The 24,538-nt window shown below is 37.4% G+C and overlaps 1 protein-coding gene across 7 annotated transcripts in view; it reads left to right on the forward strand.

Annotated features, from left to right (window-relative positions):
* Nucleotides 1-24,538, forward strand: part of LOC131432617 (adipokinetic hormone/corazonin-related peptide receptor variant I-like) — a 581,002-nt gene that overhangs the window by 360,364 nt on the left and 196,100 nt on the right. The gene's annotated exons all lie outside the window — the stretch shown is intronic.

Consider the following 24,538-nt stretch of genomic DNA (forward strand, 5'->3'; position numbering starts at 1 on the left):
ATTTATTATCCGCCGCAAATGATTCAATCACTGTCCTGCAGTGGAATTGTCGAAGCATCATGCCAAAACTTGATTCATTTAAAGTTTTGTTGCATAGTCAAAAATGTGATGTATTTGCTTTGTGCGAAACATGGCTTACATCAATCATAGCCATGAATTTTAATGACTTTAACATTATACGTCTCGGTAGGAACTTTTTGACAAAAAATATTGACTGGATAAAATACCAAAGTAATATTTCAAGTGTCTTATCTTCAATGGAAGAGCTCCCCCCACTTGAAGAATATGACTTCCTCGTTTGTTTGATTCTGGAGGCCGCAGAACAAGCCCAAACCAAACGATTTCTTGGTCTATCGTCTAACAGAAGGCCTCCAAACCCTTGGTGGGACAAAGAGTGCTCAGATGCTAAGCACGCGAAACAAAATGCTTTCAAGACGGAGGAGGAACCAAGTACAAGAGCATACTTCGGGCCAAGAAATGTAATTATTGGAGACATTTTGTAGAAGGTTTGTCAAGAGAAACCTCAATGAGCACTCTTTGGAATACGGCCAGACGAATGAAGAATCGTAACGTAGGAAATGAGAGTGAGGAATACTCGAATCGATAGATATTTGATTTTGCGAGGAAAGTTTGTCCAGATTATGTTCCTATGCATTGCATTATTAGGGAATCTTTTCTAAATAATGGTTCCATTGATAGCCCCTTTTCAATGATGTAATTTTCCATAGCACTCATGTCTTGTAAGAATAACGCTCTTGGGTTGAACAGAATTAAATTCAACTTGGTGAAGAGTCTGCCAGACCTCACAAAAAGACGTTTGTTGGAATTGTTCAACAAGTTTCTTGAGCAAAATATTGTTCCATCTGACTGGAGGCAAGTGAAAGTTATCGCCATTCAAAAGCTGGAGAAACCAGCTTCCAATCACAACTCATATAGACCCATTGCGATGTTGTCCTGCATCAGAAAATTGTTCGAAAAAATTATTCTTCGACATCTCGACACTTGGGTCGAGATGAGCGGTTTGTAGTCTGATACTCAGTTTGGTTTCCGTAGAAATAAAGGGACAAATGATTGCCTTGCATTACTTTCGTCTGACATCCAAATTGCTTTCGCTCAAAAGCAACAAATGGCATCTGTATTTTTAAACATTAAAGGAGCATTTGATTCAGTTTCCATTGATGTTCTTTCAGACAAGCTCCACCAACATGGACTCCTAGCGGTTATAAATAATTATTTGCACAACCTTTCGTCAGAGAAACGCATGCGTTTTTTTCACATGCCGATATTTCAACATTCAGAATTAGCTACATGGGTCTACCGCAAGGCTCGTGCCTCAGTCCGCTCCCTTATAATTTTTATGTGAATGACATTGACAGCTGTCTAGTAACACCTTGTACACTAAGACAATTGGCAGATGATGGAGTAGTTTCAGTTACTGGAGCGAAAGCTATTGATCTGCAAAAACCATTGCAAGATACCTAGATAACTTGTCCGTTTGGGCTGTTCATCTGGGTATCGAATTCTCTGCGGAGAAAACAGAGCTGGTCGTCTTTTCAAGAAAGCATGATCCCGCGAAGCTTCAGCTTCATATGGGAAGAATGATCCAACAGGTTTTGACTTTTAAATACCTTGGGGTGTGGTTTCATTCCAAATGCACGTGGGGAGGACACATTAGGTTTCTGATAACAAAATGCCAACAAAGAGTAAATTTTCGAATTCAATATCTTTGTTTGCGAATTGCTTTAGGCTGCATACATTCGACACATACAATGAGTCTTGAAGTTCTGGCGGGAGTTCTTCCATTGAAAGATTGTTTTTGGGAGCTTTCATCGCTACTGCTAAAAAGATGTGAGGTGCTGAATCCCCTGGTTATTAATAACTTCGAAAGGCTAGTTGAGCTTCAATCTCAAACATGATTCATGTCAGTATATTTTAACCATATGTCACAGGAAATCAACCCTTCAAGATATATTCCTATCCGTGTCAGCCTCCTAAATGTCCCTGACTCAACTTTATTTTTCGACACGTCCATGCAGCGCGAAGTGCGTGGAATTCCGGAACACCTACGCTCATTGGAAATCCCGAAAATATTTACAAGTAAGTTCAGGCCTATTGACTCTAAGAAAATATTTTACACGGACGGATCACGAATTGAAGAGGCTACTGGGTTTGGTTTATTCAACAATAATGTTTCGGTTTCGTTTAGGCTTCAAGAACCTGCATCTGTTTATATAGCAGAGTTAGCAGCAGTTCATTATAGTTTGAGTGTAATCGTCACATTATCTCCAAACCATTATTTTCTTTTCACAGATAGTCTGAGTGCAATTGAAGCCATTCGCTCAAACGCTGCTGCAAAAAAATGAATCTTTTCTCTTACTCAAAATAAAACAGTGCCTGAACGTCATATTGAATAATAATTATCAAATCACAATAGTTTGGGTCCCGGCTCATTGCTCCATTGCAGGCAATGAAAGAGCCGATATTTTAGCCAAACGTGGTGCTATTGAGGGTGAAATTTATGAGAGACCGATTGCTTTCAACGAATTCTATATCGCGACTCGCCAAAGAACACTAGCCAGCTGGCAAACTTCTTGGGATAAAGATGATCTGGGTCGGTGGATGCACTCAATTATTCCTAAAATATCGATAAAGGCATGGTTCAGGGGACTGGATGTGAGTAGACATTTCAATCGTGTGATGTCCAGACTCATGTCCAATCACCACACGTTAGATGCACATCTCCTTCGAATTGGACTTTCCAAGACTAATCATTGTGCTTGTGGCGAAGGTTACCGCGATATTGACCATGTTGTTTGGACGTGCGTGGAGTATCGTGATGTCAGATCTCAACTAATAAATTCCTTGCGTACCCAAGGTAGACTATCCAATGTCCCAGTTCGCGACATTCTGGCTTGTCGTGACGTTCCTTACATGAAACTTCTTTATTATTTTATTAAGTCCATTGGAGTTTCAATTTAAATTTCATTTAATGTTAGACTGTTTTCTCTTCCATGAGTTCAACCAATAGCCAGCTATCTTATATTAAATAAAAGTGATGAACTGATACAAACAATCCTGAAATAGTTATAAGATCATGTACAAAATAAATGAATTTCATTTAATGTAATTTATAATAGCAACTTGCTTGATAAAACCAGTGTTTAGATTAACTAATGAATACCAACATACTAATATGATATAATGTATTAGGTTTAAAGTATTGTGGATGCCACGGCGAAGAAAAACTTATGTATATTGCCTATGAAATAAACGTATTTATGAAAAAAAGCTGGTGTCCATTAGGTAGGACCAGATGCATCGACCCAGATAATGTACACTTTTTCGCTAACACTGGTAAAAACCGAGCTGATATTCTACCATTAAATTAGTCCGGCAAGCAATGTTGCTCGAATAACAAAAATGCAACGAACGCCAATGGTCATCGTTCGCTTCCCTTCGCCGTTTTCGATAATCGTTCAGGTATTCGGACTTGTCCGTATATTCGGATGCGAACGAAGCCGACGCTGCTTTGTTGCTCGCACGAAGATCTATTCCTTACAGTTGTTATTTGCATTGAACATACCCCCGAATGACTTAACGCGAATATGGAACGTATATTCATACAGCGATGGCTTGGTTCCTTTTAGTTCTGAATATCTGTTCCTTGCCCTGTCGGGTTGGGGTTCGGTTTTTTGTAGTACCCGCAGTGCCTTACGGCGGGTTTTGATGGCGTCGGCCACCTCGGGGCACTACCGGTGGATGGCTCGCTTCGCAGCTTTTTTACCGATGTTAGGTATGGTTATGTGGGCGGCTTGGTTCATTATTAGGCCTAGCTCTGTGGCGGTGTACTCTCTGTTAGGATCTATGTTGATTGATACGAGGCGTTCGTATTCGGACCAGTCCGCTCGTTCCGTGATCCATCGCGGTCGTCGTGAGGGTGTTGGTTATGAGAAATGGCAATGGAAAATTGGTCGCTGTTGGCAGGATCATTGAGGACCTCCCAAGAGCATAATCTGGCTACTGATGATGAAGCTATGGAGATGTCGATTGCTGATTCGGAATTTCCGCGAGTGAAGGTAATTCTGTCGTCGTTTAGTATTATTGCGTTGTGATCTTCGATAGTTTCGATTATTTGGTTCCCTCGTTGGTTGCTTTGGCGCGCTCACCAACGTTCGTTGTGGGCGTTAACATTCCCCAGGATGAGAAATGGGGGATGAATTTCTTCGATTAGTTTGCGGAATTTGTGGTTTAAATTGGAAATGTTTTGTGGTGGGTGAATCGAAACGACCGCTATTTTAAACGGGTATGTAATCTGTTTAGCAACAGCGATCAGATCTGTCCGCAGTTGAATAATGGTAGAAGGAATGTCCTTACGTATGCCAAGTTGTGTTGTGTCAGGAGGGTGTTGGTTATGAGAAATGGTAATGGGAAAATGGTCGCTGTTGGCAGGATCATTGAGGACCTCCCAAGAGCATAATCTGGCTACCGATGATGAAGCTATGGAGATGTCGATTGCTGATTCGGAATTTCCGCGAGTGAAGGTAATTCTGTCGTCGTTTAGTATTATTGCGTTGTGATCTTCGATAGTTTCGATTATCTGGTTCCCTCGTTGGTTGCTTTGGCGCACTCACCAATGTTCGTTGTGGGCGTTAACATTCCCCAGGATGAGAAATGGGGGATGAATTTCTTCGATTAGTTTGCGTAATTTGTGGTTTAAATTGGAAATGCTTTGTGGTAGGTGAATCGAAACGACCGCTATTTTAAACGGGTATGTAATCTGTTTAGCAACAGCGATCAGATCTGTCCGCAGTTGAATAATGGTAGAAGGAATGTCCTTACGTATGCCAAGTTGTGTTGTGTCAGGAGGGTGTTGGTTATGAGAAATGGTAATGGGAAAATGGTCGCTGTTGGCAGGATCATTGAGGACCTCCCAAGAGCATAATCTGGCTACTGATGATGAAGCTATGGAGATGTCGATTGCTGATTCGGAATTTCCGCGAGTGAAGGTAATTCTGTCGTCGTTTAGTATTATTGCGTTGTGATCTTCGATAGTTTCGATTATTTGGTTCCCTCGTTGGTTGCTTTGGCGCGCTCACCAACGTTCGTTGTGGGCGTTAACATTCCCCAGAATGAGAAATGGGGGATGAATTTCTTCGATTAGTTTGCGGAATTTGTGGTTTAAATTGGAAATGTTTTGTGGTGGGTGAATCGAAACGACCGCTATTTTAAACGGGTATGTAATCTGTTTAGCAACAGCGATCAGATCTGTCCGCAGTTGAATAATGGTAATAATGTCCTTACGTATCCCAAGTCCGACGGTTTGATAGATGTTCTTCCCGGTTTTAGCTTCCCATGTGTAATTGTGTCCAAGCCAGATAGGATTGGTATTATTGATTAATATTTGTAGGTCACCTAGAGAGTTTCATTTGGTTGGTAAACGACTGGACAATGCGTAATTCAGGCCCCAGTGTGGCTCTTAGCCTCTTGTCCAGTAACTCTACCTCCCCGCGGTGCCGGCTGGGGTACAAGCAACCATAGGAAAGATCGGGTAACCAACCCCGATGGGACCTTAGTCGTATGCTGACAGGGAAGGAGGTCCTCTTTAGAGGATGTCGGAGCGTCTGTACTCCTTGTTAGCAGCGGCTTCAAACAGCATCTGTTCTGGTATCCAGCGGCTGACTATGAAATGCTGTATCCCGTCCAGCTAAATCCAAGGTGGCAACCCCAGCAACGGGATCGTCCTAGTGCTAGTTGGGACGTTAAACAGAGCAAGCATGATGATCCTCCGGCGAGACAGGGGGTTGGCGTAGGCCTAATAAACCGCTTGTAAAACATCTATTACAAACAATACAGGAGAAAATGCGACCCGAAACAATGGGCATAGACCCACGCGATGAAATATGGACTACGATTGGAAACTTGGAACATGGAACTGCAAGTCGCTAGGTTTCGCAGGCTGCGACAGGATAATATACGATGAACTAAATCCTCGCAGCTTCGACGTCGTAGCGCTGCAGGAGCTTTATTGGATGGGACAGAAGATGTGGAATAGCGGACATCGAGCGGCTACCTTCGGCTGTGGCACAACGAACGAGCTGAGAACTGGCTTTATAGTGCTGGCCAAGATGCGTCAGCGAGTGATTGGGAGACAGCCGATCAACGCTAGGATGTGTGGGTTAAGAATTAAAGGCCGTTTTTTAAATTACAGCATCATCAACGTGCACTGCCCACATGAAGGGAGACCCGATGACGAGAAAGAAGCGTTCTACGTGCAGCTGGAACAAGCCTATGACGGCTGCCCACGCGGAGACATACAAATTGTCATCGGTGACATAAATGCCCAGGTAGGAAGGGAGGCAATGTACCGACTGGTAATCGGGTCGAACAGCCTGCATGCCGCATCGAATAACAATGGCCAACGGTGTGTGACCTTTGCGGTCTCCCGAGGAATGGTAGTCAGAAGCACCTTCTTTCCCCGCAAGGATATCCACAAAGCTACCTTGAGATCACCTGACCAACAGAGAACCAAATCGACCACGTTTTGATCGAAGGAAAATTTTTCTCGGACATCAACAATGTTCGCACCTACCGCAGTGCGAATATTCATTTCAAAAATCGCCAAGGACTTTAAAGATCCTCATTGCTTGAAGGCATTATATTGCTCACTCGTTAGACCTATTCTTGAGAACGCTTCATCAGTTTGGTTACCGTATCAGCTCTCGTGGTGCATGCGAATTGAACGAGTTCAAAAGCGGTTTGTTCGTTCAGCATTACGGTATTTACCGTAGAGAGATCCCTCGAATCTTCCACCATATCCGGATAGATGTCAACTAATCGGAACCGAATCGCTGTTACGTCGCCGTAAAATACAACAGGCAGTAGTTATTGCAGAACTGAACAACGGAGAAATCGATGCACCGGAATTGCGATTCGAAATTAATTTTCGAGCACCGAACAGAACCCTGCGGAATGGCACTCTACTTCAGCAAGGATTTCATAGAATTAGTTTTGGGTGTAATGAACCGATAACCGCTGCCATTCGATCATTCACTGCTGTAGAAGATCTTTTTGAGTTTGGCGAATCATCCAGCCGCTTCGCTAGTAAAGTAAAACCGACGACACGACCTGCCACTCGTCTATTAAAACTGTATCGCAAATCCAACTACCCCTCAGTAACTCGAAATGTCAGAACGAAATTACTTAAAAATTTGTTAAAACTGGCAACTCGATTTGATAAATTATTGATTTCGAATAACAGATACCTTGGATACTGTCATTCAAAAACATGTTTATGTAGATAAACAAAACTAACTCGGAATCGATGCATACCAGTCGCGCATTTTACTATTGTGTCTAAACACAAGAATCGGCCCTTAAAAGTTAGGTAAAGCGCTATGTTTTTGCGATACGGATATGTTATATTATTTTATTTGCACCACCAGTAATTGTATGCACCGGAAATTTGATACGAAAGCAGTTACTAATCAACTACATCAGCATCTCACACCATTAGAAAAATTAAAAAATGAATTGAAACTATTGCATAGTTTTCATAAAATCTTCAAATTATGCGACTAAGAATTTCTTCTAAGATCGTATCATCAGCATTACTATTTTTTCGCGCAATTGAGACAAACTTTTGTTTTATGACTTTTGCTGACCCTAGAATAGTTTTAGTATGACATCTGGATAAATCTTGGAAAATTCTCTTGAGAAGACTTGAAACGCATCTCCAATAAAGATCTTCATGGAAAACAATCAAGCTTTTAAGCATGATTTAGCAGAGAAATAACATAAATAAATGCATTTTATTGTTACTGATTCAATGTATAAAGGATATTTGAAAATAGATTAAATTTAATACTGGTGTTTCAAATCGACATCACAGAACGCAGCAATTTCATTATCGTTCTTTTCCCATTGATTTAAACTTCTGTAAGGGTTCTTCTAGTATTACGAAATAATGTTTTTGGTCTCAATTGAATGCATAATAAACGAAATAAACATCCTGCTCCACGTTTATTTTTTTTCGAGTTTTAGAAACAGTAATTTTACTTGATTATTAGCAAATACACATTATAAAAAATTCAGTTTCGTCTTATGTCCATTTTATTGCAACAGATTTGGAAATATGTGGCTTCACACAAGAGAATAGATCGCTTTATTCCGAAATTAATCCTTTTTTTCTTGCATTTTCGTTTCAATGGAACGGGATAGTTTTCCAGTTTGTTTGTTTATTTCTATAATTGCGGTTCCTTGACAAATAACGCATAGCAACCAGAACAGTGTTGCCTAAAAAGAATAATTTTATCATTATCAAGGGGCCGCTAAATTTGTGGTAACTGACGGAAAATCACTCACAGACACTTTTTATTTCGATTTTTCTTCGGAGTGCCTGGTCGTGTCGTCGGTAAAACGATCTTCTGTGTTTGGAATATTTTAGTATTTGTTTGTAATTAAAGTATGTGTATTTTGTTTTTAATAATGTAATGTGACTATTAGTTTTAGATGTATTGTGATAATTATTATGTGTTGTTTTTTTAAAAGATGGTGGTTTTTGCGCCCGTTTGAGAATGACATATTTTATGTTCAACTCAAATGGGTTTTTCTTCGCCCATATCCATGTAGATTTCGTATCCGATGGATATTACAATAATAAATAAATAAATAAATAAATAAATAAATAAATAAATAAATAAATGAATAAATAAATAAATAAATAAATAAATAAATAAATAAATAAATAAATAAATAAATAAATAAATAAATAAATAAATAAATAAATAAATAAATAAATAAATAAATAAATAAATAAATAAATAAATAAATAAATAAATAAATAAATAAATAAATAAATAAATAAATAAATAAATAAATAAATAAATAAATAAATAAATAAATAAATAAATAAATAAATAAATAAATAAATAAATAAATAAATAAATAAATAAATAAATAAATAAATAAATAAATAAATAAATAAATAAATAAATGAATAAATAAATAAATAAATAAATAAATAAATAAATAAATAAATAAATAAATAAATAAATAAATAAATAAATAAATAAATAAATAAATAAATAAATAAATAAATAAATAAATAAATAAATAAATAAATAAATAAATAAATAAATAAATAAATAAATAAATAAATAAATAAATAAATAAATAAATAAATAAATAAATAAATAAATAAATAAATAAATAAATAAATAAATAAATAAATAAATAAATAAATAAATAAATAAATAAATAAATAAATAAATAAATAAATAAATAAATAAATAAATAAATAAATAAATAAATAAATAGATAAATAAATAAATAAATAAATAAATAAATAAATAAATAAATAAATAAATAAATAAATAAATAAATAAATAAATAAATAAATAAATAAATAAATAAATAAATAAATAAATAAATAAATAAATAAATAAATAAATAAATAAATAAATAAATAAATAAATAAATAAATAAATAAATAAATAAATAAATAAATAAATAAATAAATAAATAAATAAATAAATAAATAAATAAATAAATAAATAAATAAATAAATAAATAAATAAATAAATAAATAAATAAATAAATAAATAAATAAATAAATAAATAAATAAATAAATAAATAAATAAATAAATAAATAAATAAATAAATAAATAAATAAATAAATGAATAAATAAATAAATAAATGAATAAATAAATAAATAAATAAATAAATAAATAAATGAATAAATAAATAAATAAATAAATAAATAAATAAATAAATGAATAAATAAATAAATAAATAAATAAATAAATAAATAAATAAATAAATAAATAAATAAAAAAATAAATCTATATATATATAAATGGATGTAAGTTTGTATGTTTGTAACGCGATAACTTCGGAACTACTGAACGGATTATTGATTTAATATTATTGTCCGGGATAATGTACGAAAGCTTTCAACCGACACTGTAATTGTATTTCTTTGTTGCATCACAACGAATATGGTAACCGATATGAAATCATTACTTAATTTTGTTTTATAGTGTGTCATTTTTTCATGGACACATTTTGTTACGGTGACCATTTGGCGACTAAAAACAGTCAATGCGAGCACGTCGTGAAAGTTAGTTACGTTGGAACTTATTGTAACTTAGTATGATGAGATGTCAATTCGTAACACTATTTCGACTCCAGTGTAACAATCATAATACGACTTGTTTCGTCGTGTTTGTCATGCGACCAATATGCAGCATCTGTTTCATTTTTATTTTTTTTGGACAAGTTACATGTGCTACTTGGGCAAGTGTCATAAACAAGGGGGGGGTCATGGAAAAATTCATATAACTTGACAAGAATCGATACGTTTTTAGGACCGTAGAACCATTTTGCATACCTTAGATATGACTATATGGGGGGTGGATGTAGCAAGTGCTTTTAAATAGGGGGGTGTAATGTTTAAAACGGCATAATTCCGAAACTACTGAACGGATTGCCACCAAACTTAGCACAGATACTTCTTGCTCTTCTGAGATTGTCATAATCGTATTTCTATGGGGGGAGGGAGCGTAGTAAGTGTTCTTAACAGGGGGAGCTCATGAAAAAATTTGTTTAATTTGACGAGAATCGATACATTTTTAAGACCATAGAAACATTTTGCATATATAAGATATGATTATATGAGGGGTGGATGTAGCAAGTGCCTTTAAAAAGGGGGTGTAATGTTTGTAATGGCATAACTCCGAAATTACTGAACGGATTGCTATCCAACTTGGCACATGTACTTCTTGCTCTTCAAAGATGATCATAAGCGTATTTCTATGGGGAGAGGGAGCGTATCAAGTGTCATAACCAAGGAGGGGTCATGAAAAAATTCATATAACTTGACGAAAACCGATATTTTTTGAAGATCTTAGAAGCATTTTGCATACCGTAGATATAATTTAATGGGGGATGGATGCAGCAAGTGCCTTTAAAAAGGGGAGTGTTATGTTTGTAATGGCATAACTTCAAAACTACTTAACGGATTGCTATTAAACCATGTACTTCTTGCTCTTCAGATATAAAAATATTTCCATGGGGGGAAGGAGCGTAGCAAGTGTCCTTAACAAAGGTGGTCATTAAAAATATTATCTAATTTGACGAGGATCGGTACTTTTTGAAGACAATTTTTGCACAACTTATATAAGATTATAAGGATAATCTGTTAGGAGAGGGTGTAGTAAGTGCCTTTAAAAAGGAGTGCAATGTTTGTAACGGCATAACTCCGGAACTATTGCACGTATTGCTATAAATTTTTTTACAGTTATTTCTTGCTCTCCAGAAATAGTCATAAAGGTATTTTTATATGGGAGGAAGCGTATCAAGTATCATTAACAGGAAGGGCCAAGAAAAAAATTCATGAAATTTGACAAGAATCGACAATTTTTGACGATATGATAGATATGGGGAGCGAATGTAGCAAGTGCATTTAAAAGGGGGATGTAACGGCATAACTCCGACACTACTGAACGGATTGCTATCACACTTGGCATAGCTGCTTTTTGCTCTTCAGAGATGGTTGTACACACTCCGTGCGTAAATGCATTTCTCCTTGTAAAAAAAAGATAGTTGTAAGGGTATTTTTATGGGAGAGAGAACATAGCAACTATCCTTAACAGGGGTCATGAAAAAAGTACGGGTGTGTAATGTCAGAGACATAACTGGATGTCGTGAATACGAATATGACACGCTTTATTTATGCTTCCGAATTCGAATTGGTAGTTCATCGATTGTTTGAATTGTGCAACTTTCCCCTCTTTCATTACTAGAAATTTAAACGATGCGCCTAGACTAAATTACAGATTAGTTACATTAAACATTCTGAAACGCACTTAAATACTATGAAATAAGCAGTATAGTTCTTTATAATAAAAAAAATGGTGACGACTTGAGTTAGTTCAGCACGCAGACTCTGAATTCTAATCCCATATTCCAGAACTAAGCTCTAAAACATGAAGACGATTTTCCGCCATGACTACCAGAATGGGTTTTATAGAGTACAGTAAAGTAAATTTCCGCATAATTCTTTAGGAGTATTATTATGGTTCTAAAAAGAACCGAATAGAAGAAGTCTGGAACAAAGAACTGGATCCTGACTTCAAGAACTAAATTTAGAACCAATAACAGACTCAGAATCCAGTTTCATTTCTAGAATTGCAATTTCGAAACTCAAATTAGTTCCGGAATACAGTTCCAGAATCCAGTTTCAACACGCAGGCTCTGAATTCTAAATCTATATTGCGGAACTACAATCTGAAAATTGAACTTCTCGTTATGACAACCGAAAACCAAATGATGGCAGGTGCTCTCTCCGTCGCTGATGGTTTAACTCCCGCGATGGCAGTCTGCTCGCCTTGAAGGCCAGCAAGCGAATGAGAGTTGCGACCTGAGTGTTTGAGGTTTTAACCACGCAGAAGGCGCTCTCTCCGTCGCTGCTGGTTGATGGTTTAACTCTCGCGATGGCAGTCTGCTCGCCTTGAAGGCCAGCAAGCGAATGAAAGTTGCTACCTGAGCGTTTGAGGTTTTAACCACGCAGAAGATGCTCTCTCCGTCGCTGCTGGTTGATGGTTTAACTCTCGCGATGGCAGTCTGCTCGCCTTAAAGCCCAGCAAGCGAATGAAAGTTGCTACCTGAGCGTTTGAGCTTTTAACCACGCAGAAGGCGCTTTCTCCGTCGCTGCTGGTTGATGGTTCAACTCTCGCGATGGCAGTCTGCTCGCCTTGAAGGCCAGCAAGCGAATGAAAGTTGCTACCTGAGCGTTTGAGGTTTTAACCACGCAGAAGGCGCCAACTCCGTCGCTGCTGGTTGAAGGTTTAACTCCCACGACGTCTGCTCCCATCGAACGCACGAAAAGAAATGATCGATTTTCACCACGGTTCCCCTTTTATACGCATTCAGTTGAAGATATGTGCCTGACTACCTCAAAATCGTCGTCCTTCTGCGAAAAACCCAAGCGAAAGTAAAGAGTTTTCCGCATTATTTTGAAATTTTGAGAATACTTAATTTTTGAGTTGTTTGTGGTTATCTCACACTGTTCAAAATATTATCCTAAATTCCTGACCATATTTTTGATGAAATGGTGAACGAATTATGTTGCTACCATTAATACAAGTTGAGATATTCACGATTAAGTTCTGCCCATTCTTCCATATGGCTAATTTTGAAAAGGCACCCCATAGTAAAGTAAGTCGTATTCACGACAAAAAATTATTTAATTTGACGAGAATCGATACTTCTTGGACACCATAGATACTTTTTGTGCAACTTAGGGTGTTCGTGTGGGGTGGATGTAGTACGTCCCTCTAAAAAGGGGATGAAATGTTTGTAACGGCGCAACTCCGGAACTACTGAACGGATTGCTATCAAATTTGGCACAGATACTTCTTGCTCTTCAGAAATAATCATTAGGACATTTTCAGAGAGGAAAGTGAGTAGGAAGTGTCCTTAACAGGGGGAGAGGATCAATGACGAAATTTGAATAGAATCTACATTTAGACTAGAAGGAGGGGTTTTTGAAAATAAATTTTCAACTCCCATTTTTTATAAAACAAGAGAGTGGCAAAAATGTCATTGTAGTATTTTTCTTTTAATAATTTTAAAGGATCTGGTTCCATTTTGCCGGGGAATTCAAAGAGTTAAAGGAAAATAATCTTTATCTGTCTATGAACGCGAGTGTATTTATGTCTCAGCATAACTACAAAACAACTAAACGAATCGCCACCAAGTTTGGCACATGTACCAAAAATGGGAAACGACATTTTTGGAAATGCACAGATACTTTCTACACTACTCAGGGTAATCATGAAGGAGATCTGTAGTAAGTACACTGACAAAAACGAAGTTAAACAAATATTCAAATAGGGTTCAAATATAAAACTGTCCCAATTAGTCGAGAATACCATGAAAATTATGATTATTGTGAGATCTGATCATTCGTAGTCTGAACATAAACGGAGTATTGTTCGATCGGGTTTCCGTCTAAGTTATGTTTCACTACAAGAGTATTTCACTAAGCATAAATAAATAGAAACTTTCGACGGTGGCAACCCAACGTCGCGGTTTAACATCGCGCGGTTCCGGGATGCTGGAGTCGCCCAAGATTACGCGCAGCAGTTGGCAGTGCTATACCAACGGAAGAGCAGCTTGGTGCAGCTACTCTTGAAGATGGCTGGAGAGACATCCGGTCTGCCATAGGAAGCACTGCATCAGCAACGCTAGGTACGGCGGCTCCGAACGTAAGGAACGACTGGTTCGACAACGAATGTGAACAGTTAGTGGCCGAGAAAAATGCAGCTTGGGCGAGCAAGCTGCAACACCGGACGAGAGCATAAGAGGAGCGATACAGACAGGTGCGGAACAGACTAAACTCGGTATCCCGTAGACAAAAGCGCCAACAGGAAGACCGAGATCGCGAAGCGAAGGAACAGCTGTTCCGTGCTAATGACACAAGGAAGTTCTACGAGAAGGTGAACCGTTCGCGCAGAGGCCATGTGCCACAGGCCGATATGTGCAAGGACACCAACGGAAATCTTCTCACGAACGACTGTGAAGTGATCGAGAGGTGTCGGCAGTATTTCGACGAGCACCTCAATGGCGATGTGGCGGAATGCGAAAGTGGCGGCGCGGTAACGAACTTGGGAACGCGTGCGGAGGACGACAGACTGCCGGTCCTAGACCTCCAAGAAGTGGAGGAGGTAGTAAGCCGGTTGAAAAATATTAAGGCCACTGGCGTTGCCCAAATACCAAGCGAGCTACTAAAATACGGTGGTAATGCACTAGTGAAAGCACTGCACTGGGTCGTTACCAAGATCTGGGAGGACGAGATTTTACCGAAGGAATGAATGGAAGGAATAGTGTGTCCCATCTACAAAACGGGCGATAAGCTTCATTGCTGCAATTACCGCGCGATAACTCTGCTGAACACCGCCTTCAAGGTACTCTCCAAAATCTTATGCCGTCGACTTTCACCGATTGCAAACGAATTCGTGGGACAATATCAGGCAGGATTTATGGGCGAACACGCTACCACGGACCAAGTGTTCGCCATCCGCCAGGTGTAGCAAAAATACCGCGAATACAATGTGCCCACACATCACTTATTCATCGATTTCAAATCAGCCTACGACACAATCGATCGAGAACAGCTATGGAAAATCATGCACGACTGCGGATTCCCGGGCAAACTGATACGATTGGTCAAGGCTACGATGGATCGAGTGATGTGCGTTGTTCGAGTATCGCGGATAAATTCGAGTCCCTTGAAACTCGCAGAGGGCTACGGCAAGGTGATGACCTTTCTTGTCTGCTATTCAACATTGCTTTGGAGGGAGTGATAAGAAGAGCGAGGATAGACACGAGTGGCACGATTTTCAGAAAGTCCGTCCAGCTACTTAGTTTCGCTGATGATATTGATATTATAGCACGCAACTTTGAGAAGATGGAAGATACGTACATCGGACTAAAAGCTGAGGCCAAGCGGATCAGAATAGACATCAATGTGTCAAAGACAAAGTACATGAAAGGCAGGGGCTCGAGAAAAGATAACGTCAGCCACCCATTACGAGTTCTGATTGGTGGTGATGAAATCGAAATGGTCGACGAGTTCGTGTACTTGGTCTCACTGATGACTGCCGATAATGACACCAGCAGAGAAATTCAGAGACGCATATTGTCAGGAAATCGTGCTTACTTTGGACTGCGCAAGACGCTTCGATCGAGCGAAATTCGCCATCGTACGAATTTAACTATCTACAAAACGCTGATTAGACCGGTTATCCTCTACGGGCACGAGTCCTGGACAATGCTTGCGGAAGAGCAACGCGCACTAGGTGTTTTTGAACGGAAGGTGTTGCGAACCATCTTCGGCGGAGTGCGGATGGAAGACGGTACGTGGAGAAGGCGAATGAACCATGAACTGCATCAGTTGCTGGGAGGACCAACCCTCGTTCAAACGGCCAAGGTCGGGCGGTTACGGTGGGCCGAGCATGTTGTTAGAATGTCAGAGAACAACCCGGTTAAAATGATTCTCGATAATGATCCGACCGGTATAAAAAGAAGAGACGCGCAGCGGGTAAGATGGATCGATCAAATTGAGGACGACCTGCGGACCCTTCGCAGCTACCGAGGCTGGCGGCGAACAGCCATGAACCGAGTTGAATGAAGACGCCTCCTGTATACATCAGAGACCCGCGTGGTCTACGACTTATAGAGAAAGAGTAAGTAGAGAGTTTCATAGCCCGTTAGTGATCCATTGTAATGCGAGTGTTGTTCGGTTTGGATCATTTTTGTTTTATTTTGTAGAGTTAGTTGATCTTGGTGCATGTCTTTTGATAGAGGGATTAATATCTTAATGTCCTTTTATTGCACTTTTATTCGATAGTTAGGTCGATATCCGAGGAATGATCAGTTTCTATCTCCTCCATTCCAGGAGGGGGTAAGAAATTGTCGTTGGCTCTGCTTGTATTCTGTTTTTTGCTCGTGGAGATTGGATAGGGGAGTTTTCTCTATGGTTGTCCGCTCTTTGTTGAGGTTGTTTCTTCGATGTTTTGATAATTGGGGTTATCTCCGTAAATAGGTTTCCGTAGTTGGCCGATGCTTTTTCGGGATTGGATATGGGGAGGTCATTGTTGGAATTATGTTTGCATTTCCGGGTGTTGTCTTTGGGATGTGTCCATATGCTTTGTGACTGTAGTTTCCAGTAATATGTTTCTTTAGTTCGGCCATTTCAGCAAGAATCTGCATGTTAGTTTTTTGGCTTTCTTGTAGCTCTTGTTTCTGTTTTTTTTTCATTAGAGTCTTTGCTATTGACCAGTTGTGTGATCTTTGAGCGACATTGGTTTCTGAGTTCCTCCAAATCTTTTTCCAATTTGCTGATTTTTCACGCCACTCCTTTGCCTCGTTGCTTGCTACATTAACGAAGGTTTGTTGTTTTGGCATGTGTAGTTTCCTAGTTTCCGCATAGGTGAGATTATTGTCAATTTCAGTTTTCACTATTTTCATTTCGGCGATGTAATTCGGACATTTTTTGTATCGAGCGGGGTGATTTTCGTTTCAATTTGGACATCTGCTGCTCTTTCTGGTTGCATGTCTTGCTGCCGTGACCGAGATGGCAATATTGGTAACATTGCAATGAAGCGGAATAGTACTGCCTTACTTCGGTGCGGATTGACCCGATGAAGATTTTCTCCGGTAGTTTGATACCGGCGAATGACAGAATGAGTAGTGGGGTGTTGGTGAGTGTTCCATTAACAGGCTTAGTAATTCTCCGAACGTCAATAACGTTTTGAGCTTTTAGTTCGGTTAGCAGCTCTGCCTCAGAGAGGTTGATAGTGCCACCGTCGTAGATTACACCCTGGACTCTATTAAAGGTCGGGTGTGGTATGACCTCGACCGGGTAAACATTTTCGAGGCTTTGGAGAGTCCTCAGTCTTGTGTATACGTGCTTGGACGTTGTTTTAAATATGTATTGTGTTCCTCGCACCGTTTTCGTTGCACTTAGGAATTTGTTGTAGTCTACCCCGATGACTTGTTGAATATTTTTTTGAATAAGGAAGGGGTTGGGGGAGCGTGTTTGTTTGGTTATCGTTGATTGTGGGGCGTGAAAGTAGTTTGTGAGTATCTATTTCGTCACCTTTTTGCATGTATGCGGGGAAGGCACTAGATGGGGGTAAGGGGGGGGGACATTATTGAGGAGTGGAGGCTCTGGACCTCCCATTTTGGTTTCGGTTTCTCGGATGTAGGTGTGGCTTAGTTTACTTACTATTTGTATGAGTGGTAGCTGAGTCACTTAGCTCTAATTCGATTTGTTGCTATTCCACTCGATACGCGTGGTGGCTAGCACGCTGGCACTTTGATGAGTCAGCACTGTCGCCGACACACTAAACACTCGTTAAGATTGCAGACGCGACGAAAAGCGGAGACCAACACTCGCACGTCCGATCGCCAGGAATGTAACACGAAAAATGAGGCAGTAGATAAAGTTGATATTGATATTCAAAACATATCTTGGCAGCGTCAGACGGTAGGACCGAGAGCGACATAGGCAAGTGAATTAAGAAGGCAAGGTCTGCCTTTGCGAGTCTACGAAATATTTGAAGATCAAATCAGATTCGTCTACGCACTAAGATCCGAATTGTCAACACAAACGTGAGATCTGTACTGTTGTACGCCAGTGAGAGCTGGGGTATATCCGCTGAAAACACGCAGCAGGGAATTTAAGCGAGTCGATCGGAATTTGACCTGGGCCCAGGTCAAGGCGAAGGCAAACAATTGTCCAGGATGGAAATTTTTCTCGTTGGCCCTTTGCACCACTGCCGGTGCACAAGATAGATAAGTAAGTAAGCAAGTGAATAAATAAGTAAGCAAGTGAATGTTAAAAAAATGGAACTAACTTTTCGCAGAGACGGCTGAATTGATTCTCACAAACTAAGAATCAAATTAAAAAGTATAATCGTTCCATACAACATTCATAAATTTTATTTGGATTAGACTTCCGGTTCCAGAATTACATAGTGACTAGTGAGCAATTCATATTTCAAGTTGCTTCCTTAATTTTCTCAGAGATTGCGTAACCGATTTTAACAACCTTAAATTCAAACGAAAGGTATCATAATCCCAAACAATACTTCCAAATTTCATCAGGATCTGAGTTCCGGTTTCAGAATTATAAGGTAAAATGTGTTAAAAATTTTATAGTCTTTTAAAGCGGCAAAACAAAAAAAGTAAATATATTCCTAATCTGGCCTAGAAACTACTCCAATTGGTAGCTATTATTAGTAGACAACCAAATAAATCAATTTCGGTTATCCTGGTTCCAGTTTTCCGATTCCGGAAGCACCATAAATAGTGATTATATATTCCTAAATGGATTTCACACACTTCTCTCAGTGATGGCTTGACCGATTTGCACAAACTCAGGTTAAAATGAAAGATCTTATAGTCACATATTGAACCACTGAATTTCGTCCGGATCCGACGATTGAAGTCCAAATGAAAGCACGACCTAAGCGTTTGAGGATCTATACCACGCAAAAGGTCTGCTTTCATTGCCAACTGCTCCACTGGACGACTGAAGTCCAAATGAGAGTTGCGACCTGAGCGTTTTAGATTTTTAACCACGCAGAAGGTGCACTCTCTGAAGCTGCTGGTTGATTAAATCATTCACACGACGTCTGCTTCCATCCAACGCACAAGCAGAAATGATCGATTTTCGACCACGGTTCCACTTTTATAAGCAGTCAGTTGAAGATATATGCCTGACTACCTCAAAATCGTCGTCCTTGCGCGAAAAACCCAAGCGAAAGTAAAGAGTTTTTCGCGTTGTTTTCAAATTTTGAGAAAACCTAATTTTTGAGTTGTTTGTGGTTTTCTCACACTATTCAAAATATTACCCTAAATCCCTGATCATATTTTTGATGAAATGGTGAAAGAATTATGTTGCTGCCTTTAATACAAGTCGAGATATTCACGCTTAAGTTCTGCCCATTCTTCCATATGGCTAATTTCGAAAAGGCACCCCATAGTAAAGTAAGTCGTATTCACGACAAAAACAAATACAAATCATGACAAATATAGTCTATATTCTGGGTTCGCGTGTTCGGTGTTGGTTCATAATAAAGACTAAGAGAACTCTCGTGCATTTGCTGATTGAAAAATGTGACGATTGATTGAAAATGTCGATCATTAGAAATTTTGGTTGCCTTGTTCCACATCAATGGCTCGAACAACCCCATGGGGCTGATCCTTGTAGTTTTTGTCAAATGATAAGGAATAGTAACTGTATTAGGAATGCAATTGTTACTGTTAATTAAGATGTTGATTGGTAAATGATCACTGCTGTGTAAATCAGACAATATTTTCCAGGTGGAATCTAGTCGAACTTAAGTCGAGTAAAGAGATAAATCGAATGCACTTGGACGTGCAGGAGTTATTGAGATCCGTGTCATGCTACCCATATTTAAAACCGTCATGTTGAAATTGTCGCAAATATTATATATTAAAAAGAATTAATTATCATTGTAAGCGGAACCCCAAGTGCTCCCGTGTAAGTTAAAATCTCCCTAAACAACTGGGGAGCAGGAAAGATTTCAACTATTTGATTAAGCTTATTTGACAAGCAACGGCTCCTATACTAAACGTCGAAGGAAGGTCACTAAAAAGAATAGATTTCTTAAATTTTCAATTGGTCTTCAGTTGCCTCCACGTGTGTCTTATGATGACCAGCGTCGACTGGGTGCTATAGTTTTCCGCGGTAATAACAGAATGAGAGGGTGTGAGCGAGTAAAGGCGCGATTACCCTACCCTAGGCAGAATTAAACACTTGTCACAGGTGTCAGTTATGCGGGGTGGCTGACAATGAAGAAAACGAGTCGCCCGGAAAATAAAAGTTACGAACAATCTAGAAATAAATCGGAACAATCGATATGAACCTACGAAGCTACGAATAAAGGGCAGATTGGAAGCTCGGCACATGGAACTATAGATCGCTTGGCTTTCCAGAGTGCGATCGAATACTACACGATAAGTGCAAACTCGTAAATTCTATGTCATTCTGGATCAGTCCCATACCTATATAAAATGTTATGTACCAAGTAATTCGAATGACATAAAAGATATACCCCAACGCGATCTGGAATAACTCCAATGTTTTTGGACCGCTGCGGTTCCGTATTAGTCAGCATGAACTAGACGAAAATCTGTTTTTTTGTACACTGGATGCATCAAAATTGATCAACTGTATGATGAATTAAGTTATGAGTCTTTGATTTGATAAATTCGATGAAAATCCATACTAGAGCGTTTAGGTGTTAAAGATGGAAACGAGACTCTTCATCCTTCAGATTCGTTTCTAGTAACACTCGCCGGGTCTGCGTTGCCTAACCATGTTTACATCGATAAAGTTCGTCTGCTTGCTCGGTTTTGGTTCCGCATATTATAAATTTCACGAATTGCAAAACATTCGAGCACACAGCTACTAATTGTAGTAACAAGCCCAAATGTATCAGATGTGAAGGGCCCCATGAGGAGAATCTTTGCAATAGAGATATTGAAAAATGTGTTTATTGTGGGGAAAGTCTTCATGATCTCTCGGCATGCACTGTATTTAAGTTGCGCAAAGACAAAACTAAGCTTTCCTCTCGAATCAGAATCCAATCAAGGAATCAGTACAATTCATTAGAATTTAATTAAATTGTAACATAATTACTTTAGACATTTGGACATAGAAAATTCAATCTAATAAGATAACAAAATGCAAGTTCTATTTATTTGTTAAGCCAATCCTTGAACGTTTGTTCGGAAGGATAAGAGTCAGCGGCGATTATGATCATCAATTGTGTTGAAAGGAATTGAGGATAATTAGAGAAAATCAAGGTGACAATATTGCTATAATATACAATTTCACCTAAAGCACTGCAGTTCGCGTACAGGTTGGCTCGTTACAAAATATATTTAGTAATCGACTAGAAAATGCGGACAGCATACTCCAAATTTCGTTTCAAATAAGAAAATAAACTCGCAGCTTTTCAAAAAAGTACTGCGGCTGCAGTTGATGGCCAGAGTGTCCGGAATATAATGCGAGGGATTTCAGTAAAATTATCATTGTTTTATCAAATCTAAAAATGGATGTAATTGTTATTAGCAGTTGCTTTGTGGTAGGCATCAGTATCTTACCCGGGTAGATGTAAATGGTAAACAAAGATCAAAATAATAACAAATTTTACCATCATATCTTGTCTTGACGTTTCTGTGCTATCATAGCGATACTTAATATTTTTTTGATATTTCATCTAGAGAATCAAGAAATTGTACAATATCTGTATAGTATATAAATAAATTTTTATATCTCATTTCGTTATTGAGTTATTTAAATTTTTTAAAGTACAATTGATCTAGTAGTTCTATCTTCAAATAAAATACAATTGAATAAACTGCATCAGAATCCGATAAGAAAAATTCTTATTATATCGTTTAATTCTGAATGCTAGAATATAAAATTACTGAAGAATTCTTCTTCTCTAAATACTATGTTATTGGTTTGATATTACAATGACAGAATTTTATATTTTGTTGACATTTTATCATGAAGACTTTGTTATGAATTTTGATATTTTAACTCTTATATCAAACTAAATAATGGTAATTTCTACCATTGAGATGTTCGGTTTTAATAACAAAATTTGTTATTGGTTTGCAAATTACTTCTACCCGGGTTGCTATTTCATTTTATCAAAATAATCTGAGTAAACTATGATTTTAAGCGTACAGGTATTAATTGAATCGAGCTATATACGGCGCATTCCACGCCAAATTAGCCAACCAAATTTTTTCATCTATTTTTTCGGTAAAGAACTCGAAATAATTCGACACGTATTTTTTTATTTCAATATAAGTGGAAATTTCAAGATATGATTTTTTGCAGTTTCGCATTTACAAAAAAAGAGTCTATACTGTAAAATCCAAAAAAATCGTCCAATACATGAGATCTGCGTCTTTTCCTTAGCTTTCAAATAAGCGATTCCGTAAAACAACCTTAATAGTTAATTTAATAAAAAGAAGTTTAAAATTATAAAACAAATAAAAAAAATTAAACTAAGGCCAAGTTTTTTTCATAATTCAGTTGAAAAAAGAAGCGTTGGAGGTTTAACTCATTCTTGGCAAAGTTTCAGAGAGGAAAGAATAATACTTTCGGAGCAGTGCATTCTTCAACCACGACCCGCACGCGCGGAGTGTACCACATCAGCAGAATTTTCCCTCACAGTTTTTTTTTTTTTGTTTCGATTATAGAGGTTTTAACATCATAAGGTCATTCGCCTCTTCGGACCAGAAAATCTTTCTGGCCCTATGTGCGGGGTTGGGAATCGAACCCAGGCGGGCTGCGTGATAGGCATCGACTATCCCATCACACTATACCCGTCCCCCTCCCTCACAGTTGAATAGCAGGGTTCGAAGCAGTAAATATGAGTATACATGCTTCACGACGTATTATATTCATGAATATACCTGCTTTATTTATTTATTTATTTATTTATTTATTTATTTATTTATTTATTTGTTTATTCATTTATTTATTTATTTATTTATTTATTTATTTATTTATTTATTTATTTATTTATTTATTTATTTATTTATTTATTTATTTATTTATTTATTTATTTATTTATTTATTTATTTATTTATTTATTTATTCATTTATTTATTTATTTATTTATTTATTTATTTATTTATTTATTTATTTATTTATTTATTTGTTTATTTATTTATTTATTTGTTTATTTATTTATTTATTTATTCATTTATTTATTCATTTATTTATTTATTTATTTATTTATTTATTTATTTATTCATTTATTTATTTATTTATTTATTTATTTATTTATTTATTTATTTATTTATTTATTTATTTATTTATTTATTTATTTATTTATTTATTTATTCATTTATTTATTTATTTATTTATTTATTTATTTATTTATTTATTTATTTATTTATTTATTTATTTATTTATTTATTTATTTATTTATTTATTTATTTATTTATTTATTTATTTATTTATTTATTTATTTATTTATTTATTTATTTAATTATTTATTTATTTATTTATTTATTTATTTATTTATTTGTTCATTTATTTATTTATTTATTTAATAATGCTCATCTGACAATAAGTCTTAATGAACTACTAAAAGCTACCTAACAAATTATCTTAACGGAATAAACATAATTATGGATAACTTAGTGCCATAGTAACCGGTGACGAAACTGAGATGACGTTGTGACGAAGTCAAACAAATCGCTGAACTCGTTAAAGCGGCGAATCAATGCCAAAATCGGGCTGTTTTTAACATAGCTGGTATTGCGTAGATCAGTATGTAGTAAAGTTCGCGGTCGAAGAATACGTGTAGGAGCATACAAGCTCACTTGGGATAAAAGATTACAAGCATCATATTCAGCCAGTAGTAGCTTAGATATGAAAATCGCTTGAGATGCATGTCGTCGATCGGCTAAAGATTTGAGTCCTAATAGTTGACGACGATCCTCGTACGGCGGTAGACTCAACGGGTTGCTCCAGGGCAGTTCACGTAATGCATAATGTACAAATTTTTGTTGTTTTTGAGTGTATGTTAGTTTCTCTTCCAGAATAACACCTAAATCTTTGACGTGGTCCACACGTTGCAGTTCAATGCCAGCCACAGTATAATTGAAACAAAGTTTGTTTCTGGTACGATAATAGCCGATAACATATCTTTTTGTAACACAGAGAACCATCAGGTTTCGTACACACCATTCATAAAACATATCGACGAGATGCTGCAACTCTTGGCAATCAGCTTCTTTGAGAATAACGAGAAATATTTTTAAATCGTCGGCGAACAATAACTCTCTACCATGTCTTAATACAAAGACAATATCGTTAATAAACAGCGAAAAAAGAAGTGGTCCAAATGTGCTTCCTTGAGGAACTCCGGAACTATTAGTAAATGAATTAGATACAGTGCTTCCAATTT

The sequence above is a fragment of the Malaya genurostris genome, chromosome 2, assembly GCF_030247185.1.
Source record: "Malaya genurostris strain Urasoe2022 chromosome 2, Malgen_1.1, whole genome shotgun sequence".
Taxonomy (NCBI): domain Eukaryota; kingdom Metazoa; phylum Arthropoda; class Insecta; order Diptera; family Culicidae; genus Malaya; species Malaya genurostris.